We start from the raw sequence: 21,289 nt of genomic DNA on the forward strand, positions 1-21,289 counted from the left end.
ATCATAAAGGAGAAGCCAGTAGTGACTCACCAGCTTGGTAGAAATTTGACTTAATGAAATACTTACATGAGAACAATAGTTGCTGTCAAACTGGAAGGCTATTGACAACAGACCGCAGAGCTTCTGCATTCAGGACACCATATGAGACTTATTTCAAGTTCATTTCATTTTCTTTTGTTCTGGTGATGTTGATACAGATATAAATGCTTGTTTACAGATAAAAATAGTTTTTTGAATCACTTGTCTGGATAAAGAAAGCCATGAGGAGTTTAAATATTTGTTGTTCTCCTGTGGCCTTCAATGACATCTCTCTCAGGTAGGGATAGAGGTTTTCACCCCTGCACAGGCAGGCTTTCCTCCTCCATAGATGCCACCAGCTCCTCAAACCTGTCAGCAGAGCAGATATGGCATCAGTGCACCTCAGCCAGGTTCTGAAGAATTGAGAGAACAACACACGCAGTCATGGAAAAAAGCAAAGAGAGGAAAAACCCCACTGTGATCAAGGCACAGGTATTTGTGCTGTACACATCTATTCTCCACAATCAAATCATACCTGTTTTTCCTCCTGAATCACATTTTTCTACTAAAGAGAACATCATTTTGAAGCGTGCAGTCATCACTTCTGTCTCCTCCAGATCCATCCCACCTTTTCAAGGATGCTCACAAAATGTGTCCCCCGACTCCTTGATGGCCAGCTCAGCTTGTTCTGGGAAGGCAGAACTGCTCACTTGACTGACTTGCCAGAGCACAGGTTTTTGGGGATTCCCCCCACCACCCCTTGATGGCATCTAACCATAGAACTCGACTAGGAGAATAAACTAATTAATTGAACAAGTGACATCTGGGTCAGACTTGGATGTAAACACAGCATAAAGTGTATCGCAGAAAAAAGGCTCCCTGAGCAAACCAGTTAAATTCACAAACCCCAGTGGGCTTGGGGAAATGTCAGTTCAGGTCCATCACCAATAAATCTGTTTCAACACTAATATCTGTGGTCACATTTAATTTTCTTCTATGACTTGTGTTGTGTGACTGGGTTGTGCTTCCTCTGTGCTGTTCTTCAAGGGCCAGAACCAGGGTGAGATTTTTCAGTAAGATCTGCACCTTGCACAAAAATGGGAGGCTAAAATAATATATGGCTAATAATTAACTCATCTTCTCATAATTATAAATTCCTCATAACCATTTTAAAAAATGAAATGCAGTCATAGACCTAAAGGTATATTATTGCCATCAGTGTCATAAAATTGCCCTCAGAGAAGCAATGATGAGAACTCCAGCATGGCATATTCTCAACCAGCTTTCAGGGTTTGCAATGTGTCACTGCTACTTGTGTGCAGTCATTAAGGAGGTCATCTGACAAGACAGACCTGAACTTGGACTTCAATATTTTCATCATGGAAATTTAAGCTTCACTAAGATGCGTTGACCTGAAAGAGGCACTTAATCAAAAGGGATCTCTGCTCAGAAAGAGAAAGCTGAGGTTTCTCCAGTAATGGCTAAAAATATGGTTGTAGTGGCTGTGCATTTAGTTGCACATCTGTTTGCAAGGTTATGATTTCCATTCCAGTTCACTGACATTTATTTTCAAGACACTTCCAATCTGATTAGAAATTCTGCATGTAAGTCTAGCAGCCGCAAAACTAGGAAAGAGGTGTGTTGTAGCTGAAGATAAAAAGTGACATCTTAAAATGCTCCTTAACATTTTCCAAAAACTCTGAGTACATCATCTTAGGAAAGTTTGTTTCTTCTTTGACTTTCTTTTGAAATGTAGAGAATTTTTTTTTTTAACTAGGCTAATTTTGAGCTTCATTTCTAAAGCAGTTACTGAAGAAATAATTTATGTCTGTTTTACTTTCACCTTGAATTTCACATTTAAGGTCTTAACATTTGGGTGTCAGCTCAAAAATTAAAGCAAAAAACCAGACACACGTGGAGGGCCACTGAGTCCTCTGTACTGCTCCTCTCTCTCATCCAAGTAGTGGCATATTTTCGGAAGAAGATTTTGAAAACTTGTCAGTGCTTTTCATTGCATTATTTTGTGGAGAAGGTAGGCAGCTTTAATGTGCACTATTAAAAGATAATTTTGAAAATGTAAGCAATGAAATCTGACAAGGATGAAATTTTCTGTCCTTAGGATGGTCTGTGGTACCAAAGAAGTGCTGTTAACCTTAGCAGGGAATTAGGGGCCCTGGAAAGATAACTCTTTCCAGTGTTGTATCCTCATCACTCAGGCAAGAGAAAACCACCAGATGCTACTATTGAAACGAGCTGGGGAATTAACATTTTCATGTCTTCCATTTACCTTGTGAATAGCAAGAAAATGTTTCCTTCCAGTTTCTTCTGTTAAGAATTTTAACTAAAATTTCCATGGACATTATTCAAGTGAGTTCTGGGCTGTGTTGACAGCAGCTGCTGACTTGTCTAAGAGGAAGACAGCAAGCATGGGCTTTCCAACTTCTTTGCAATTTCTCCTCAAATTTTCCTCTTGCAGCTTCAATTTGCATTGCTCTCATACTCCTACAAATCTGAATACCATGCATAAAAATCAGAATATATATTTATAGTTTTCAGACAATAAGTTTGCTCTTGCAAGGTGACCCTCCTCTACCAAGTCAACATCTTCGTCACATTTCTTTTTGTAGAAGATTTCTGGTGGAAGGCTGCAGCTTCACGTTAGATTCATAAACATGAGTAGGACCAGCACCAGCCTCAGATCTGGGGGTATAGCAGTTCTTCCACATTGGCTGGCCTCCTGGCTAAAGAACATTCCTCTCAACACATTTTGGCCTTCCAAAGAGCTCAGAATGATGCCACCTGCTTCCTTTTACTCATCATGCAAAGTGGCGGGATAGCAGATAGCCAATTTTTCCTCCCCTCAAACCTAAATTGGAAATGCTTATTGTGTTTATCCAGATCTCTTTCTTTGGCCTCAATACTGGACCTTCTGTCAAAAGAATGCTGAACAAGCCTCTGGAAAACCAAAAGGTATCCCGAAGTAGGCACACCAATGGATACTTCAGAAATTACTTGTCCTTAGCTGTCTGCATTTCTAAAATTCAAATAAAGATTGTTACTTACCTTGAGGGCATACTGGGAAGATTAATTCATTAACTGTGTTCAGGAAGCAGAACAGTATCTTTTGGCTCCTAATTTAAATTCTGTAGCCAATGTTAAGTTCCTAAATCAATATGTAGAGATGTGAACAAACAAGATTTGTCTTTCAAAGGAGTTTGTGTCCATTCATCTCTCAGCAAGAACTCTCCTACTCTGTCTAGTTTTAATTGACTCAGTTGAGAATTGGGAACCAAACCTCTGGCCATTATGATCTAAATTTGTGTTTTTCAGAGGAAAAATTCAGCCTAAAGAATGTGGCTATTATACTCTCCACAGCAGCAGCTATCCATGATTAAAGTGTTATTCTCATTAACTTTATTATAAGCCTCTGCAATCAGAAGATGCTTCACTAATAGGAACTTTCTGAGACCGCCTCTAGTCTGATTAAATGTCTTTTGTGCATTTTTGCAATTGCAAACATACATACATATATATAAACATTTCAAATGTCCATGCCATGCTCTTACCACTGCAGAACCATGGAGTAATTTTATCACAAAACAGACAGTGTGTTGTCTTTTTCTTTCTTTCATTTCCTCCCTATTTCATGGATCATCTGACCATAATATTTTAATATTATAGGAGGACTGGAGAGGATGTGGAACTACATATCAAATGCAGTTTTCCCCACTCCTCTTATCCCCTCATTTCTGTTTGCATGTCAGCTTCATTCCTTTCAACATCCTCTGAAATACCTGATGCTTTCAGGTGATGTCATTGGTTTGAGCATGAAGACTAAATTGTCAAATATAATATAATTACCATTCTTCAGGGTTTCTGCCAGTTGCCTAGAGAGGTGATGAAATAACTCCTTCCTTCTTCGGTATAATTTGTCCTTTGGGATGTTTAGAGGAAGAATTTGCCTCTCTCTGAATCACTCCAGATTGCTACAGACAGACATAGGTGATAAGTGATCTCAGAATCACAGAATCAGTTAGGCTGGAAAAGATCTCTAAGATCAACAAGTCCAAACTTTGACTGAACACCACCATGTCACTAGATCACAGCACTGAGTGACACATCCAGTGATGGAAACTCCACCACCTCTTTGAGCACCCTACCCAAAAGTTTGACAACCCTTTCTGTGAAGAAACTCCTCCTGATGTCCAACCTGAACCTCCCCAGGCACAGCTTGAGGCCATTTCCTCTGGTCCTATCACTGGTTCCCTGGGAGAAGAGACTGATCCCTGCCCAGCTCCTGTCAGGAGTCGTAGAGAGCAATAGGATCTCCCCTGATCATCCTTTTCTCCAGCCTGAGCCTCCCCAGCTCCCTCAGCTGCTCCTCATCTGAGCTGTGCTCCAGACCCTTCCCCATCTCTGTTCCCTTCTCTGGACATGTTCCAGTACCTCAATGTCCTTCCTGAATTGTGGGGCCCAGAACTGGACAGAGGATTGGAGGTGTGGCCTCCCCAGCGCCCAGCACAGAGGGACAATCACTGCCCTGCTCCTGCTGGCCACACTGGTGCTGACACAGAAGATTAGGAGGCCACTGACCTTCTTGCCCACCTGGGCACACACCAGCTCATGTTCAGAATGTCCCATACACCAGAGCAGAGTGCTGGAGTGGGGTTTTTGCTTTTGTCCATATAATTTTGTACTCCCCGCCCCCTATAAGTACTGGAGGATGTCATGGCAAAGCCTTTGGTCTTCTTTGCATGCCATATTACAGCACTGGCAATTGATTTTTTATTATAAGTCTTAGCACAGACTGTTATAAATGCTTTATTGGCCTGTGAAGGCATGTGGAAGAAATTTTTATAGACTTTTCTGTACTATGCATTTATTATACCCTTGTTAATAACTGTAAGGAAATGAACTTGCTGAACCAACTGAACCAACTAACCCAGTCCAGCATTTGCGTGTTCACTTTGGTGTGACCAGTTCTTTAATCAGCCAAACACTTCCAATGGATTTTTCAACTCTCCTGCAATTGATTTGTGAGCAAATACAACAATCTGGATATGTCCAAGTGGTAACCACTTGTTGAAGTGGTGAACTTGCAGTATTGTACAGTCTGCACTTAGCTAAGGCACTTGAGTCCAGCTGTGGAAACAATCCCATTTCAGGGAGCATTTAAACACACAGAATAATTGCTTGAGGTGACTGGGATTGTGATGGGTTTGCAAGGATTTCCAAGACAAACAGAACGCTGGATAATGCAATCAAGGCCTCCCATGTTTACAGCTGATGGAACACCAAAGAACTGTGTGACCAAAACTTCTCTCAGGTACATGAGAACACAGGAAACTCATTAGGCAACCAGGCACAGATTTACTGGGTAGAAAAGGAAAAGCATAACCTTAGAAAGCATTCATACTCCTGGCTGCGGTGTAACTCTAGCTGAGCATCTGATTTGATGAGTTTACAGCACAGATGGATCTGGCCTCACCCCATGGTCACTTCCAGCTGTGTTGGGGTTTTTCAGACTCATTCTGAAAGAAGATCTTTCATTTTCTATGGGTTCCATAATGCTAAAGATCCAGCAGCTTGGAGGATGATCTTATTTTTCCCCACTGTGTGATACCATGGCAAGTCTCTTAGTTTCTTTCAGTTCTATTTTTCTACACTATGAAATAGCACGAAACTCTACCCACCACCAAGCTGTGGTAAAAACAAAGCAATTTGTAAGAGTAAAAGTCAATTTGTTTCTAAATACTCCCACACTTTATATATTGTGGAGGGGAAATGGAAATTAATATACCAGGCATTTTTCTTGGTTTCTGCTAAGATTTTTTTACACTGGTTTTAACCCTTTAAGGTACTAGGTTAATACCTGGGCAACATCTGGCCAGTGGGAGGTTTGAATCCACAGCATTATTAGAATGAGCTGTAGCTCACTTTACCAGAAAACAGGAATTATTAATGAGCAGACAGGGCACAAGACAGACTAACCTTTTTATACTCCTTTACTTCCAAAATATTTTTCTTGGTAGCATCTTTCTCATGCTCCTCTTTATTTCCTCTTGGATGGTCAACAGCAGAAGCCCAGAGTGCAAGTCAGGTGATAAGGAGATTTTTCAGCAGGGTCTGAAGTCAAAAAAGATCCAGAATCACTGGAGCCAAAGCTGCAAAGATCTGCCAAATCTGTGCTTCGCCTAGCTCTCCTACAGGAAATTATTACCTGCCCTTACACCCTGCTTTCCATCTGGCTTCCCTTCCCTCTGGTTCCCTAAGCAAAAAAAAAAAGAAAAAAAAAAAAAGTTCTGCATTTATAATGGTATAGGTGAGATATCAATGGCACTTTGAGAATTATTCTGTATTAAGTAGTCCACACACTCCTCAACAAAGTAGCTGAGAGAAAAGATCTTGAAAGGTTTTGTATTAAATAAGTGAAGACAAGAGGAGCACATCACACTAGACACTGATAAACAAACAAAGGCCATATCTGAACATATGTCTATAACCATTGTCAAATGATTAAAGAATCACAATTTTTCCACTTCGGAAGAATGGATAAATAAGTGATGGTTAAACCTTTAAACAGTAAGACCTGTGGTCTCACCTTTTATTGATTCAGGGGCTATTTATCTCCATGTATATTTCCTTGCAACTAAAAATGGTTCCTATTATATTCTATTCCTTTCAGAAAAAAAAAAAAAATCAAACATATCCTGCCTGGGAGGAAAGCCAAAATGTTGAAAAGATATGATGAATGAGTGTAGACATTAGCTGAAGCTGGAACACTGAATAAAAAATGCCAGGCATCGGCATGATACTGTTTTTATTGTCACTAGAGTGGTTAAAAGACCTTTTTTTTTTTTTTTTTTTTTTTTTTTAAATACTTAATTCTGTATAAATTGGATGCTGACTATTTTTAATTAAATGTCTATCGCTGTCACACCAGTCCCCAAACAAACAGGCTGGAAACCACAAAAGATACAGGGGATGTTGTTGGTTGGTTCCTGAGATGCACAAGGGAGTTGCTCCATACTGACTCCCAAAGCAGGAGTTTTCTTCTTCCCCATGCAAGCTGAAATCTGCAGTCAAGAGCGGGTAATGGAAACCTTTTCCTCACTGGACAATTTTCCTGGGTCACAAATCCCTTAGTCATTCGAAACTCGGCTCCAAAGCACAGCAAAGTTTTTTGGTGATGTTTCCATAGAACTCCAGGGTTTTTTTCAGTTCTGCAAACATTGTGAAATAGCCCACCATGTCCTTGAATTCAGAGATCGTGTGGGTCCTGGGGGAGACTCACAACCCAATAGAAACGAGGTGGGATGTGCCAGAAAGTCTAAGATGGAGCTGAGTACTAAAGTTTAAGCAGTGGGAATTAAGTGAATTAAGAGCAGAAATTTGTCACGATCCCTTCACATTGCCCATTCCAAATAAAAAGCAGCTCCTTCCACCATATAGCACTAAACAAAACCTCCTCTGTCCTGCTCACAGTTACCTTGATACAAATCTGTTGCCAGGAGAAGATGTGCAGCTGTGCTGGTACAGTGCTACAGCAGGAAGAGCAGTCTCCCAATAAATCCATTAAGATGCTCATAGATCCTGGATCTGACACACATGTGGCCACTTTGATGCCCAGCCAGTGTCAGCTGGACTCTCCCTGTACATCACTCCCTGGTATTAACAGCAGACATTTCCTGTAAGAGCTGCCTGCCTGGAGCAGAGAATAAATTCCTGCTCACCTTTAATCTCAGAACTTCGAGTCCGAGCTTGGGTGATACCTGTTAATATCAAGGCTTCTGGAAGAACTTTGGTGGGTCTGGAAGCACACAGGTGTCTCAAGCTTGCTGGGTGCTCTTACAGCAGCCCCTGTATCTCCATGTCAACTACAACAGTACCTGAGTGGTCTTAGTACTTTTCCTCGCTCTTGCCTTCCATCCTCGCTCCTCCAAGGAGTCACTCATTGCTATAATTTCATTTATCTGCTCTTTATGCAGATAAGAGATGTTTTTGCAGAAGGGTGAATTTTCCTCCTTTTTTGAGGAGTGCCTGAACAGTGCTGTGTTTGGACAGGTTTCCACAGGAAGGATGTCCCCCCAAGGAAGTGTGAGAAATAGAAAAGCTTGTGAGACTAACTACAGTGTCTTTAAAGCATGCATGTCTGCTCAGAACGAAAGATGCATATAGATTATAGCTATAAACAGAGCTCTTCCTGAGCTTCTGCAGAGCTCAGGGCAAATCTGGCTCCTCTACAGTTCCTACAAAAGACATGGCAGCAGATCTATCTGCTCAAAGTGTCCTATTCAATTAGAAAGGGAGTTAATTCCAGCATCAAGGGGATAAATTGATTTTCTATTGGTCTATGTTTTGTTTTTATCAGCACTGTATCTGAAAAAAAACTAAAAAAATCTACCAGGAAAACTGCTCTGAAGATCTAAACCAGTAATGCATGGAGCTCAACACAAGCCAGAAAGACAGAAATTGAGAGGTTTTAAGATCCATGGCTCCATTGGAAGCCCAGGAGCTGTTCCTGCATACCTGTGCAGGGTTATTAATAAGGATAACATGTCCAGAGCCATTTTGGCTGATGCCTGAGCTGCAGAATCACCACCTGTCATCTCCGTGAGCAATGTGGCCCCTGATAGCAGACTCAGCTCAGGCACACTTAGCTCACTGTCTGGGATGATTTTAGGCTCTTTGTTTTCTTTATGAGATGAGGATTTGCCAGCCCTAGTACTTCTACATACTGACAGCTTAACTGCTGATGTCAGATTTTGCTGAGAAATGAGTTAATTTATGATTGCATGAAATGTTTGTCAAAAAGACAAAACACTTGGATCTGTTGGCAGTATATAAAACTATAAATACTAGAGAACATAGTGACAGGAGCCAACATTTATTAAAATTATGGCCTGTAATGTTTTCAATAACCTCTTTCATTTTATTATTATTATTATTTCGCATTAGGAGGTTTCTAAAACTGCATGATCCAGGCAGGCAAAGCATGCCTAGAATACAGGTGGGCAGCAAGTTCCAGCATGAAGGGCTCAGAAAAGGGAACAAGTAGAGATGTGAGAGAAGTCTGTGATCACACCTAGTCAGACTTCTCCACAGGAAAGTAACAGCACTCCTTCTGATAGAGGTGCTGCTCCTTATCCAGTGACTTTCCGATGTCTTTACTGCAGATTCTTGGATAGTAATCACGTTGGAGTAACACTAGGAAAGTGAAGAGTAGGCTGTCTTCCTCCTGACCTTCTGAAGCCACTCTGCAGAACTGAGCCCTTCTGGGTTTTTGCCAAGGCTCACAGATGCATTTGCCAGCCCCAGACAACTCCTGATCCATGAAGTCATAAGGCATCTTGGTGCACTGAACGAGGCAGGGACTCTTTATAACAAGCTGTTCTTGTTCACTGCCACCCTCTTCCTGATTGTTTTGGATCCCAGATCACTCCAAGAAACAGGATTTCCTTCAGCTGTGCTCTGTCCTTCCTATTTATGTCACTGATCAGGACTCTGATGGGCCAGTCCTCAGACTGCTACAGGAGAGAGGCCTTGCTGTAGTGAATCTCACACCTAAAAGCCCTTAAATATAGAGCAGAAAAGAAATTAGGCATCCAGAGAAAGCAAACAATTTACTTGAGAGGAAATTATGGCTGAACTGGTGATAGATCTTAGGTCTCCTGACATAAAACTTAGCTCCATGTCCACTAATCCTGCAACTTAGTCTTTTTGTCCCTGACCTCACTTGTCTTCCATATTCATTCCTATTGTATACTATTCCCTTTTTACCTGGGCCTTTCTCTCACTCCTAGGGGAATATCCCGGACCTCATGCTCCTCTACCTTATTCTCTGCTTCACTTAAGTATTTTCCTGCTACTGGCCCTCAGTGAAAATAATGCTTTGGATTTAATTTCCTCACATTTTCATTAGAGCTTGCATGTCTTAAGCTGGTCTTGACCATTCTTGTCCAGAGCACAACCAAGGAACGAACCACCAGTATGAGACTGGCAAAATTCCAGACAGAGAGCATAGCACAGTGACTCCACTGTCAACACATGAGCCTTTCCACAGTATTTGCTCCAATTCTCTGTTTATCTTGATTTCAAATAGATTGTCCAATCATTCCTTTGAGGGACTATAGCATATTGCTCAGCACTAGACCTTTGTCATCTGTTGATACAATTCCCTTTCCATGAAATATACAACTCCAGTCAGGCTCCTCTCAAATCCCACTCATGGCAATGTCATGAAGATATTTCAATTATTGAGATTGCTATGAATTTGTGTATTGAACAATACTAATCTCTTCTGTTAATCTCAATATTAGCAAAAGCTTAGATAATTATTTCTTTTACACTAAAATTTTGAAGTGCAAAAATGTCTGGGGGAAGCCTGACTGGAAGATATATGTTTCTTTTTTACATTTTGAATTGTTGGGCACAATTCAGTTGCCCAAAAAGTATGTAGTAGCTTTTAAGATGCTATTGACATCCAGGATTGCTGCACAGCTATGCCCCAGGAGCTACAGGACAGGCAGGGTGGGTTAGGAACTCTGAAGTGGTCCTACCTGTCTTCCATCAGGCATGGTAGCCCCTTTCCTGCTGAGCCTAAAAAAGGAGTAGCAGGGCACAATTTCAAGCTTGGCTTATCACATTTCCCAGTCTTTTATCTCCTGCATAGCTGGCAGGGAACAAACTGACATCACTGAGACCCCTTTGCCCCTTAGATCCTCAGTTTCCCTTAACTTCTTCTGCAGAAGAGGAGCAGCAGCTCAGCATCTTAAAAAATCTTCTTTAATCCCTACAGCCAGCTGGGGTAGAGACCTGAGCAAGAAAATCCTGTTCTGCCAGAATGTTTTCTAGGCCTTTCAGGAGAAATTCTGACCATCACAGGTCCTTTTCTGGCTTGTAGGAAGAAATTATTAAGATAAATGGCCAGTGTAATGATGTGGTCCCTTGATCTTGAAAGCATGAGCAGTCAGATAAAGAAATTGCATTAGCATGAAACAGAGAGAGCTACAGCAGTTAACCTCTTCCAGTCCTTAGAGGGTCACAGTAATGCTAAATATGCTCTCCTATTGGGAATATTGTCATGAAAGGGCACTCTGAAAGCATCATGGAATTTGTAAGGCTTCCCAGAGAGAGTCAGACCAGTCAGGTCCTCAGGGGTGTGTCAGTCACTCATGTTCTCAAAAGCATTCATGATGCCAAACATTTCTCAAGAGGTCTGAGTGTCTCTCTACACAAGCTGCTTTACCAGCAAATTTTCTCTTTTCCCAAGGCTTTTACCTCAATACAGCAACAATCTTCAGTCATTCCATCTTACAGCACTGGGGAAATGGGGTTTTGCTGCCAACAGGAGAGCCAACACTGAGCAATTCTACTGGAGTTATGCAGATGCAATCATAAGGAAAGATATTGCCTAACAAGCAAAGAAAATTAATAGGTGCTTTTAATTACATGATAGATTTGTCATGATGTATCAGATTAGCCTTAGCTAAGGGCTGAAATTCCACCCTGTTGCTCACTCCTGCTCTGCCACTGCTGCCTTTGGCCCTTTCCAGAACTTGTTTTCCCCCCAGCATCCCCAGACTGGCAGAGGTGTAACCACTGGAGCCCTGTGGGACCATCTGTGTCCAATATGGGGCAGCCCTGAACTCTCCTCACAGAGACCCCCTGCAGCCCCAGAGCCAGCATCTGGGTACGCATGAGAAGAAAAATCTTAAAATAGAGCTAAGTCATCTCAAGTTTAAGGAGAACTCTGGTTGAGTAGAAAAATCAATTATAGGAATATGATAGCAGCAGAAAAAAATGAAGCAAAATTATATAGGTAAAGGAAATTTACATTTTGTGGGTCTTACGGGTATTGATAACTTCCTTGTTTAAAGACAGGACTGCAGGGTAGGTTCAACTTCATCTCTTCAAACTGTGGTCTCACAGAAATGAACTCCAGAGGTGCCTTGCTGAGTAGGAAGGGCAGTGGCAGAGCTCTGATCATCTTCAGTGGGTGAAGGTCAGGAAAAATCCATGAGAGCTTTAAGCAAACACAAATAAGTATAAATTTTCTTCATAATCGTGGCTGCTGCCCCCTTCAGGTCTCTTCACATTTTATAAGAGGGGAACAGTATGGGACAAGATCATACTGAGAAAAAATGGCTTACAGGGAAACAAAATCATTGGGATCCACCTTGGCTTGCATTCCCAGAAGTTTCATACATGGGGTTCCACATCTGCATTCCAGGCTGAGCCTTGCACTTCCAGCAGTCTCTTTGAAAGGTGGCCCCTGTCTTAAGGAGGGTGGTTAATGGGGAATGATCCTGCTGCCCTTCACTAACCCCAGCCCAGTATCAGAGTATGGCAATGAGGTAAGGTAGGCAACCACTGCACAGCAAGTCCTTCTCCTTATGTGGACAAAGACTGCTTGAACCAAGCCACAGGGATCAGTCATAACCTCTCAGCTTGTTCCTCAGAGCAACTGTGAGTCAGAGCCTTAATTTGGTTTTCCCAGTGTTTGGTGCCTGCTGTGTTGCTGGGGCTCAGCTGAGTTGGATGCATGGCAAGTGGCTGAAGTAGTTCTCAAGTGGAGAAAAAGCAAGTTTAAAACACGGCAGAGTGAAGAACACACCCTTGACAGTCAATCTGTGATTCTCCTTACACCTGGAAACCCTATTTGATGAGAGGTAATAGATTGGCAGAACACTTTAATATCACAGTTAGACAAGCTGGGCATCATCAAGAAAGATTCCAGATGCTGAAAGCAGAAGGAAGGAAAACGTAGCAATGAAGTAAATAGCCCAGCAATGACTCCTTCTTCCCTCAGTTCTGACAACAAGAAAATTAGCTTTGAAGGTTTTCAATACCACAATATGACTGAAACTCAAAGAAAACAACTCTCCTCTGAAATTTATCACAGTGCTTGCAATTCCCCGCCCTGGATAGGGCAGGCTTCATCTGCCTGCTCTTTTATCTGTCTCCCATGCAACTGTGGATATAAATTCTGCTAAAAAAAAAAAAAAAAAAAGTGTTTTAGAACTTGTACTTCAGCCAAGATTCAATGTACTTTTCAACGTCAGCAAATTGGAAAATCTCAGTGTAAGTTGAAAGTTGAAATAAATGAGCTCTGAGATCTCTGCTTTGGTGGGAGGATTTGTTTTGTCTTTTCTTTTTCTTGGCTGCTTGTATTTCTTTTTTTTTTTTTACTGAGATTTCTTGCTTCTTTCCTTACCATGTCATAAGCAAAAAAACCCAGTACAACATTTGATGGTGTGGTCTATTAAGGAAGATGGAGAAGAGGGCAAACTGACTACCTGGGTAAAGGCATCACAGATGGGCACTTTCTAGTGAAAAAGGTGGAAAGATCCAGCTGTCTCTGCAGGTGCCAGATCCAAAGACTCATTTCCAGACACAGGAGCCTGGACTGCTTTCAGAGACTGCTTTGTGAAGAGAAGGCATTAAATTCTATGAGGCAGCCCACAGGAAAAACAAATTACTCCCTCTACCCTCTGCACTGACCCTCTGTCTCCAGCCAAGACCTCCCAAAGGTTCCTTCAGCCACTGTGAGATTCAGAATGGCAAATTCTATTTTGGTGGGTGGTTTTATAGTAGAAGCCTTGCACTTGGGACAGTGCTCAGGTGCCAGCCCGGGAAAAGGATTTTTCTGAAAGGGATCGATAAAAGCCACACATGAAAGCCAAGAGCACACATGCTAGGAGATGGGAAATGCCCAAGGCAGATTAATCCCTCTCCACTTCAGGATCTAAGTGTCTAAGTGCAATATTAACATAACCACCCTCATTAAGATAGGAGCCACCTTTCAAAGAGACTGCTGGAAGTGCAAGGCTCAGCCTGGAATGCAGATGTGGAACCCCATGTATGAAACTTCTGGGAATGCAAGCCAAGGTGGATCCCAATGATTTTGTTTCCCTGTGAGCCATTTTTTCTCAGTACTGTCTTGTTCCATACTGTTCCCCTCTTATGAAAGGTGAAGAGCCCTGACTGGGGCAGCAGCCAGGATTATGGAGTTAACCCCAGGCTGAGCAAAGCCAAAATCTTATCAACTGTTCCAGCAATAAGAGGATGTTATTTTGAAACCGTGGGGGGAAACACACATGGCAAAACAAGCAACGGTAATGAATTTCAAAAAGTAATTTCGTGCTACTTATAACAGGGAAGCACAATCACTCAGATTGACAAACAGTCTAATTAAGAGTAATTTATGAATAATAATTCCATCTAAATAGTCTGTGTGCATGTGTGTGTGTGTGTGTTTGTGCAAATAGTGAATCTGCATCTGCCTCGGCTCTTGGTAATCCTGTGAGTGCTTTGGCAGGAGGGCTAATGAACCATGAAGTACAGAGATCCAGTTGTCTGACAATGCTTCATAATAAGAACAGGAAACAAAGTGCAAAAAAGGGGATGGGATATGAATGCATTAAATGTTGCTTGTTTTTCTGTACTCATATGAAAAGAGTGAGCCTCCAATGAGTGGAATTGTACCCGGCAGCACCGGAGGTGTTTCAGATGCGTTCTTTGATCAGTCGTGCTCCTGAAGCAGAGAAGATTTTGTCTTGCCTTAGTTTTAAGGATCACACACCCAATTCCTTGTTGTAAGATTATTAAAAATATTTTTATCTGTCATAGCAAAAGTTATGAATTCCCTGAGAGGAGAAATACAGAAAAACAAATCCCTCCTATGATCTGCTGTAAAGCAGTGGTTGCAGACCCAGCATCAAGTTTTTATATATTTTTGTCCCTGGCTCTTATCTCTTAAACAAGTGTTTCTAAGGAGCATTAGATTTATAGTGCTGATAATGTGTAGAGCAATGCTTCTTGGAAAATTGCAGAAGGAAACTAAGGAAGAAAACATAGTAGGTTTCATTTTTTTCTTTCTTTGCAAGGAACACTCATTAAAAGATTCGCTGAGAGATTACAATGGTTTGGCTGGTGTTTCTTTTTTTTTCCCCCACTCAGATATAAGATGTACTCATATGAGAACATAAATAGGAGTAGAAGTGAAGAATTGCATATTTTTTTACCAACCCTGGAGGAACCACTACTGCAGTGCTGAGGGCAGTTTTCTCATCTGCATTCTAGGATAACTAGAACAGGGGCTGACAGATATGAACATGGAGAAACACCACAAGAGACCATCTAGGGTGGGCTTGGAAGTCAAGAGTGGCTTCTGTAGAGGTTACATGAAGACTCATCCCACCTTCTTTTACTTCTTCATATCAACATCTCCCACTTTCTTTCTTTAGTAACTTGGGAACATCCAGTTCTACTTTCTTCCATACTAGTAACTTGCACCCTCTGGTTGCTCCAGACCTTCTGTCCTTCAGCCATTTATCCTGTGACCATGTGATTTGTTTATTTCCTCCCCAAAAAGACTTTCAGCCCAGCTTCTTACAAAATAAACTCTGCTAACACACTCACAGACACACTCAAGTTCCAGTACAACATCCAGCAAGAATTCCTGTGGCCCTTCACTCCTCTTACAGATGTCCAACTTTTCTTCACTTCCCACCTTCAGAGACATCAGAGCACTTTTGCCAAGCTGAGCTTGCTCAGCTGCACAGGAGTAAAAGAGCATGGAAATGGGAAGAATATCTTACCTGAGCACCACAGAGACACTTAGCCACTCCCTGGCAGTGGGATGGGGGAGGGAATCAGAAGGGTGAAAGTAAGAAAATTTGTGGGTTGAGATAAAGACAGCTTGACAGGCAAAAACTGTGTGCATAGGCAGAGCAAAATAAGGAATTTGTTCTTTCTCTAAGATTCATCAGCAGGTAGATTTTTTAATTTCTGAATCACATAATATGCTGAGTTGGAAAGGGACCCACAAGGATCCACAAGGATCATTGAATCCAACTCTTAAGTGAATGGCCCACACAGGGATCAAACCCACAACATTGGTGTTATGAGCACCAGGCTCTGGCCAGCTGAGCTCATCTCAGCCAGCTCTAGGAGAGCACAGCTTCATCTCACATTGTGGTGACTGAGGAAGACAAATGTCATAACTGCAAACGACCCTTCCTTCCTCCTTTTTCTTTCCAGCTTTATATGCTGAGCATTATTCCATATGGTATGGAATATTCCTTTGGACAATTCTTAAAATCATGGAATTGTTCAGGTTGGGAAAAATCTTCAAGGTCATCAAGTCCAAACACCACCTTGTCAACCAGACAACTGAGTGCCACAACCAGCCTTTCTTTACACACCTCCAGGGACAGTGACTCCACCACTTCCCTGGGCAACCCATTCCAATGTTTGACCATCCTTCCAGTGAAAAAAATTTTTCCTGTCCAACCTGAATGTCTTTTGGTGCAGTTTGAGGCCATCTCCTCATTCTCTCACTTGCTGCCTGGTAAAGAGCCCACCCCTGCCCCTTTCAGGTGGTTGTAAACAGTGATAGTTGGGTTAATCTGTCCTGGAAGTTCAATACCTTGTACTCACTGTGTAACCTCCATTCTTGTCATCGCAGATCAAAAACGTGACACCAAACCAGCTACTGTGAAGAAAACTAACTCCAAAACAGCACAGAGCAGAATAATGAGGTTTCAGCCTGTCATCCCGATTAAGTGTCACAGATGGGTGTGGAAGAGGAAGAAGTTTTGAGGGAGGTAAACAGAAAAAAAAGAGTGCAGCAAAAATGCAAAACCCACGTAGAGTTTCATCATCAAAGGCCTCTACACGTTTCATAGAGTACATGAGGCACCAGGTTCTTTACTTGTAACTTAATGCTTGAGAATCATTAGGCTAAAGAAACATCTACTCGCCTTTACTTTCTTCAAAGGTGTAATTAGGTAGCTTTTAAAGACTTTTTTCAGTCTTCAATTATTTTGCTTGGGTTTGCTTTGGTTTTTTTTGCAGTGTCTGAAACTCAGGCAGCTCAATAAAGAGATACAGACAAATACAATAATAAATCTGACTTCTCTTCACTTAGTCCTCTATCTAGAGAGTTACTTTGTTGAATAAAATGAACCAAAACTTTTCTGGAAAACTGATTGATCTACAAAGTAATCATAATATGAGTAACTCAGATTTATTTCAAGCCACATTCTTATTTACAGCTGCAGTAGAAGATAAGAAACAAGGAAAAGCAATATATATCTACCTGTTCACATGCAGTAGCTCATGGTACTCAGCAGGAGCATCCAAAAATAGTCCACAGAATGGGGAAAGGTATAAATATATAGATATAGAAATGCATAGATACATCTAAAGATTCAGGAAAAAATTATTCTGTTATTTCAAATAATGCATCTGGGAGGGGGGGAAAAAGGATGAACCTACATGATTTCTGGATTCAGACTTCCCAAAAGTAGAGAACAACTGAGTTCTGAAGTTCACATTCTTTTAAGGGAAGTGAGGAATAGAAGTGGCATGATGAGAAGATGTTATAGAAAGAGGCTTCAGTGGCTGGGCACCAGCTTGGAATTGTGTTGGATAAAGTGAGAGACAGCTCATACCACACTGACCCCAAAACAGAATATACACAGGGAATGCTCATGGTGCTCTGCTTTCCCAAAAGGTCTGCTGGCATTAGTGGGATGATAAAGCAGTCTATAGACTGAAAATTCTTCTGGGGAAATATTGATCAAAAGCATCTGCTATTCTCATTGCTCATTGCTGAAAATAACTGCCTGCCTTGTAACCAAGCAAAGGAATTTGGTGAATACAGGATTGCATAAGGTCTACAAAGGTATATTAAATGTGGGATAGGCACTCAGTATGATCTCCAAAAGAACCTAAAAAGAGAATTGTAAAGGATTAGGCATCCATCCTTCTTTGGTCCTTTTGCAAGTGCTGTGTGGCACCCTTACTCATGTCAGTATGCAGAAATCCCTCAAGAAACACCCCAAGCTTTAATCACAATCTCTTAAATGACATTTGAACCTTGGATTTCAAGTTTGAAGCATGGAAAGGAATAATGAGCAGCAACTTCCCTTCATTTCTCAGCTCCTCTACAAACCTTCCCTTCCCCCATCTTAACATCTTTAGTGAGACACAGGTTGTACTTGCAGAGCAGAAAAAGGCACCTTGCATTTTTGAGAGGAAAGCAAGCAAAAGTGAGCCATTAAGGCAGGACAGGATGTGTTCACTGATCTTACACATTTGGACTGATCTCTGTCCCTTGTGTTTCTGCCTCAGCCTTCTCTTTGTCCTCAACTTCCACCAAAATCAACAGAAAGTCTCTTATCACACCCTGTTATTTGCAAACAGCAAGCTTGGAATGTTTAAATATTTTCCCTTAAATATATGTTCTGATTGTGGAAAAGCAGGGTCCTTAGGAAATTTCAGCTAAATTGCTTCTGCTGTTTGAAGGAATAACACAAAGGGAAGAAGCAGATATGAAGTAATTTAAAGTAAATCTAGGGAAGTAAATCTTCCATAGAGTTAAATTATTTCACTGGTTTCATGGCAATTCTCTAGCACCCTCATGCTCACCTCCACGCTCCACTTACCAGCAGTGTCCTGTCCACTCTCCTTGTGCCTGGTCAGCTGCAGTTTCAGCAGAGTATATTGCACAAAGTCTTTTGGTCCTTCTAGAAATTTCAGTCTAGCAAGGACACTCCATCCCAGGTTTTGAGCCAAATTTTTCCTGAGGTCACTTCTTTTGGCTGGTAGGGACAATTATGGGACTGAAAATAGGTTGGCATCCAGGCAGCCAAGAGGAGCAGAAGGGCCCAGAACCCAGCTAGGAGTGAAAATGTGATGAGGTGCCAGAGGACTGTAAGGAAGGAGAAGGGAAAAGCATGGGGATGAGCAGAGGATTGATTTCAGGCAGTTCCACAGTCCCCAGAACAGCAAATACAATTCCCTGAGCCATAGGATTGCCCTGGGATCCTGCAGCTTGCTGTCATATTCCCACTGAAAATGGGACAGAAAGGAAAACCTTCAGCCCATCTACCACATCATCAGCAGCCCCTGCAGAACCCTCACAGGAGGATGCAGGCTGGTTCTCTGCCATCCCACACAGCCAAAGGTGAATCTCTCTCTTTTCCTGTGAGACAGAGGGTAGACTACTGCAAGAAATATGCCCTGAGGGCTTCTGGCAAATTACAAATGAAGTTTTCAGATTGACAAGTCTGTAAGACACACAGACACAATCTTGTGCTGGGAGAGAATGGCAATAAAAAGCAATCATGCTTTTATACTGCTGAGCAGAGGCAGCAGGCATTAAAAAAAATGCTCAGCCAGAAAACTGAAACAGCAACAACAAAACACATTTTTTGTCAAAATTCAAACCACCTCAAGGAGTAAATTAACACTAGCCAGTCCTGAGCTCCTTACCCCATCAGAAATGGCAGTGTTGCCATTTTTATTGTTTCAGTAAGTTTCAAATGCTAGAATAGGGACCTTAAAAGAAAACAGAGAATTTCAAGATGTGGTGGTTGTAAGTGCATTAGTTGTGTAGATGGGGAGTTTTTTGCCTGAGCTATTTTTAAAGACCCTCAGAATTACTTATCTGTAGTTAGAGCTGCTAGAAAAATTATCTGTCCAGTATATTTCAGACATCAAGTCTAAAAAGGAAACTGAGTGCCATGGAGAAAGTAATGAGAGCTATTTTGTATTCCACTCTGTATTTCAATCTAATATTTGAACCCATCTAGTTCAGCGACCAGTGAGAATACAGATTTCTTAGTTACACTTAGAAATCTCAAGACTGAGATGAGTAAGTTATGATTGCACTCACCATGGAGAAGGGTAAAAAGAAGCCCTGAGGAGCCACATTGCCAATGCCAGAATTGAGAATAAAGATTGATGTCCAAGTGTTCTGCCTGTGGTTGAAACTCAATAACTCTGCCTTCAATATGCACTTCAATGAGCCACAAGTACTGGTTTATTCTTATTATCCCAAGAAGCACATGCTTGACCAAGTGCAGGTTTTGTGAAAGAGCATTGTGTTGAAAACTAATATCACCAAGCAGTCAGATGTTGAGGACTCCCCATGTGTGGAGACACGAGGCTTGACTCCATGTTTCAGAAGGCTGATTTATTATCTTATGATATATATGATATTAAAATACTACATAAAAACTATACTAAAAGAACAGAGAGAAAAGATGATCAAAAGGCTTGAAAGAACAAGAATAGAATAGAATGCATAACAAAATCTTGTGACTCAGAGTCTGATGCAGCTGCATCTGTGATTGGCTCTTAATTAGAAACAACAAACACGCACCAATTACAGATGCACCTGTTGCATTCCACAGCAGCAAATAGTTATTGTTTACATTTCTTTCCTGAGGCCCTCAGCTCCTCAGGAGGGGAAAAATCCTAGCAGAGGATTTTTCATAAAATATCATGGTGACAGTCAGAGCTACTGCAGGAAGAGCAAGTGTGTGCCAAAGTCTTCCTTTCACCTTCTTTTGTGTTCCGAATGGAGGTTCCTGCTTCCTTCCTTGAAACACGTCAACTTAGCATTCCTGCTTTTCTTACTTCTTATGGATCATTTCTATGACTACCAGTGTAGAGAGAACTTTTTTTTGGTCATCAACTGATTATTTGGTCATCACACACAAAATTCAAGTTCCTTAATGATTACATTGATTTGGGCTAGGATAGAGTTAATTTTCTTCATAGCAGCTCATGTGGTAATATATTTATGATGAAAATGGTGTCAATAACACAGGGATATTTTAGCTATTGCTATTACACAACACCAAGGATTTTTCTGCTTCTCCTGTTGTCCTGCCATTGAGTAGGCTAGAGTGCACAGGAAGCTGGGATGGGACAGCCAGGATAGTGGACAACAGCTGATCAAAGGAGGGTCCCACACCATATGGCTTCATGCTCAGCAAGCAGCAGGCAGAAGAAGAATCTTGGAGCCATGGAATCACAGAATATGCTGAGCTGGAAGGGACCCATCAGGATCATCAAGTCCAACTCCTGGCCCTACGCAGGACAGCCCAGAGGTCACACCAAGTGCCTGAGAGCATTGTCCAAACACTTCTCAAATTCTGTCAGGCTTGGGGCTGGCGCTTCTCTGGGGAGCTTGTTCCAGTGCCCAATCCTCTGAGTGAAAATTTCCCTTCCATTCAACCTAAACTCCTCTGACTCAGCTTCATGCTGTTCCCTCCAGTCTTGTCACCAATGAACAGGGTGAGGTAACCAGTCCCTGCCCCTCCACATCCCCTCGTGAGGATGATGAAGACCATGACGAGGTCTCCCCTCAGTCTCCTCTTCTCCAGGCTGAACAGACCAAGGAATCCAAACCACTCCTCATATGGCTTCTCTTCCAGACCCTTCACCATCCTTGTTGCTCTCTTTTGGACAC

This window comes from Onychostruthus taczanowskii, unplaced genomic scaffold, assembly GCF_017590055.1.
Source record: "Onychostruthus taczanowskii isolate IOZ18803 unplaced genomic scaffold, ASM1759005v1 scaffold66, whole genome shotgun sequence".
Taxonomy (NCBI): domain Eukaryota; kingdom Metazoa; phylum Chordata; class Aves; order Passeriformes; family Passeridae; genus Onychostruthus; species Onychostruthus taczanowskii.